The sequence below is a fragment of the Pteropus vampyrus genome, unplaced genomic scaffold (assembly GCF_000151845.1).
Source record: "Pteropus vampyrus isolate Shadow unplaced genomic scaffold, Pvam_2.0 Scaffold130, whole genome shotgun sequence".
Classification (NCBI taxonomy): domain Eukaryota; kingdom Metazoa; phylum Chordata; class Mammalia; order Chiroptera; family Pteropodidae; genus Pteropus; species Pteropus vampyrus.
In genome coordinates, this window is record NW_011888911.1 from 2,467,267 (window position 1) to 2,470,745 (window position 3,479).

The following is a 3,479-nucleotide window of genomic DNA, read 5'->3' on the forward strand; positions in this document are numbered from 1 at the left end:
AGGCTGAGCCGCAGTCCCCAAACCCCAACCTAGAGGGCCCCACCCCCACTACCCTCTGAGACCGATCGCTGCAGAGCCCCAGGGGAATCTGAGCAAAAGCTGCGGAGACTGAAGCTATCTCTCACAACCTCTGGAGCTCCCTGCAGGAGGAGAAGGAGAGGAGAAGGTGCAGCAACTTCCCTGAACAGCGCTGCCTGGAAGTGCCAGGACTTCTCTACGCATCTGGCAGCAGGGCTCAGTCATCAGGGCACAAAGCAGAGAAATGGGACGAAACTGGAGAGAAACAACAGTTGATTTCTAATGCCCTGGTGCAAAATCAAGGCTGAGCTGCAGCCCCCAACCCCAACCCAGAGGGCCCCTCTCCCCATACCCTCTGAGACCGATCACATCGGAGGCCCAAGGGAATCTGAGCAAACGCTACCAAAACTGTTGGTAACACTGAAAGGGACTTAAACTGAGAATAGCGAGGGTGATTAAAATCTAAAAGAAAATAAAAGATGTTAGGTTTTACATAAAGCTGGGATCCAAGAGGCTTAGACACCACCTACTTGAAATCAAAAGAAAAGCGCCTTCTTTGCAGCAGGCTAAAGAAAGACCTTTAAATAATAAATCTTCTTTCTGGAAAAACAACAAAACACACTTCCATTAATGTCCAGGAAGAGAAATAGTCCATTAAACACCATGAACAACCAAGGTGATAAGGCATCTCAGAAAGAAAGAGAAAAATCTCCAGAAAATGAGGTAACATATAGAAATATGTGTCTTAAAACACAGAGAATTTAGGGTGGTACTTCTGAAAAAGACTCAGTGAGTTCCAAAACAAGTCATATCAACAATTTTAGAAATTGCAAAAACAGCTAGATGAGCAGAGCAAGGAGATTGAAACCCTCAAAAAGAACAGAATAGATCTTCTGGAGATAAAAAACACACCCTGCAAGAGTTGAAAAATGAAATAGAAAGCTTGGGAAATAGAGTCGACCAAATGGAGGAAAAGATCAGTTATATCGAAGACAGAAATCTAAAAATAAACCAGAAGGAAGAAAAGAGAAACCAAAGAATGAAAAATAATGAAAGAGAAATACAAGAACTAGCTGATATCATCCGGAGAGGAAACATAAGAATAATGGGCATTATCGAAGGCGAGGAAAAGGAGCAGGGACTAGAAAGCATTTTCAGACAAACAGTTGACAAGAATTTCCCAAATCTACGGAATGAGCTGGAGCTTGGAAGTCAACAGAACACCCAATTATCTCAACACAAAAAGGCCTTCACCAAGACACACTGTATCAAAGTTATCAAAAGTCAATGACAGAGATAGAATTCTCAGGGCAGCCAGGGAGCAGCCAAGGAGAAGAAAACAGTACCTCATAAAGAAAAACACATTAGATTATCCTCGGACTTCTCAGCGCAGACCTTACAAGCCAGAAAGGAATGGAATCAAATATTTAAACTATTAAGTGAAAGGAACTACCAGCCTGGAATAATGTATCCAGCTAAGCTCTCCTTTAGATATTAAGGAGACATAAAGACCTTTTCAGACATACAAAAATTGAGGGACTTCTCCACTATGAGGCCTGCATAACAGGAAATACTGCAAAGGGTCAGCTAACCTAAAACGAAATAACAAAAAAAAAATACATAATTAGGAGTAAAGTGACTATCAGGCAAATAGGAGCAGAGGAGTCCAACCCTTTCTAAGAACAGGGCATGGCATTATAAGCTTAAATAATAAGAAGATGATTGCTATAGCAAGATAGTAATGAATGACCAGCATACATAGGGACAAATCAAGATAACAATGACTGAAAAGGGGAAGATTCAAAGATCCAAATTCGCAAAGGGGAAAGAAGATAAGGTACACACAGAAGAAAATGAACGAGTGTGTGTGTGTGTGTGTATAACTATCTTTTTCACATTTGTAATGGTAACGACACACCATAGTGTCAGAACTGAAGTATATAACATAAAACAAGAAGAATCAGAGAGAAAACCCACAAAAGCCAACCAAAATAAAGAAAACAGAAACACAAGGACAAGGAAGCAATGGAAACACTGAACTACCAGAGAATAAAAGATAAAATGGCTATAAGAAGGCATCATATTTCAATAATCACCCTAAATGTAAATGGACTAAACTCACCAATAAAAAGGCACAGAGTGGCAGAATGGATCAAAAAACAAAATCCAACCATATGCTGCCTCCAGAAGACACATCTCAGCTCCAAAGACAAATATAGACTCAAAGTGAAAGGGTGGAAAATGATATTTCAAGCAAATGGCATTCATGGAAAAGCAGGAGTAGCAGTACTAATACTGGTACTAATACTAAAATAGACTTCAAATTAAAAAAGGCAAAGAAAGATACACTGAGGGACATTTCATAATGATAAACGGAATCATGCACCAAGAAGACGTAACAGTTATTAATATCTATGCTACTTTACATATTTTGGGAGCCCCAAAATATGTAAAGCAATTACTAACAGAACTAAAGGGAGAAACAGACCAAAAAATTATCATAGTAGGGGACCTAAATACCCCATGGTCGGATATGGACAGATCATTCAAACAGAAAATCAATAAGGAAATAACATCCTTAAACAACATATTAGACCAACTTGACATAATTGACATATACAGAGCTTTCCATCCCAAAACAGCTGCTTATACATTCTTCTATAGTGCATGTGGAACATTCTCAAGAATCGACCACATACTGGGACACAGAGATAGCCTCAACAAATATAAGAAGGCTGAAATCATACCAATCACATTCTCTGATCATAATGCTTTGAAACTAGAGATCAACTGCAGAAAGAAATGAGGAAGAACCACAAATACATGGAATTAAACAACATGCTACTGAAGAATAACTGGGTCAGAGAAGAAATAAAAAGAGAGATCAAGAGATACATAGAAACGAATGATAATGATAGTACAACATATCAAAACTTTTGGGACACGGCAAAAGCAGTCATAAGAGGAAAGTTCATATCATTACAACCTATCTCCCAAAACAAGAACAAGTCCAAATAAACTACCTAACGCTCCATCTTAAAAAACTAAAAAAGTAAAAACAAATGAGGCCTAAAGTCAGCAGAAGGAAAGAAATAATCAAAATTAGAGCAGAAATAAATGAAATTGAAAATAAAAAAAAAAACAGAAAAAATAAATGTAACAAAAATCTGGTTCTTTGAGAAGATTAATAAAATTGACAAACCCCTGGCTATCCTCACTAAAGAAAAAAGAGAAAGGACACAAATAAACAAAATCAGGGATGAAAGAGGGGAAATTACAATTGACATCACAGAAATACAAAGGATCATGCAAGAATATTATGAAAAAGTATGTAACAACAAATTTAATAACCTAGAAGAAATGGATCAGTACTTAGAAAAATACAGTCTTCCTAGACTGAATCAAGAAGAACTGGAAAATCTAAGTAGACCAATCAGAAGTATAGAAATTGAAAGAATCAT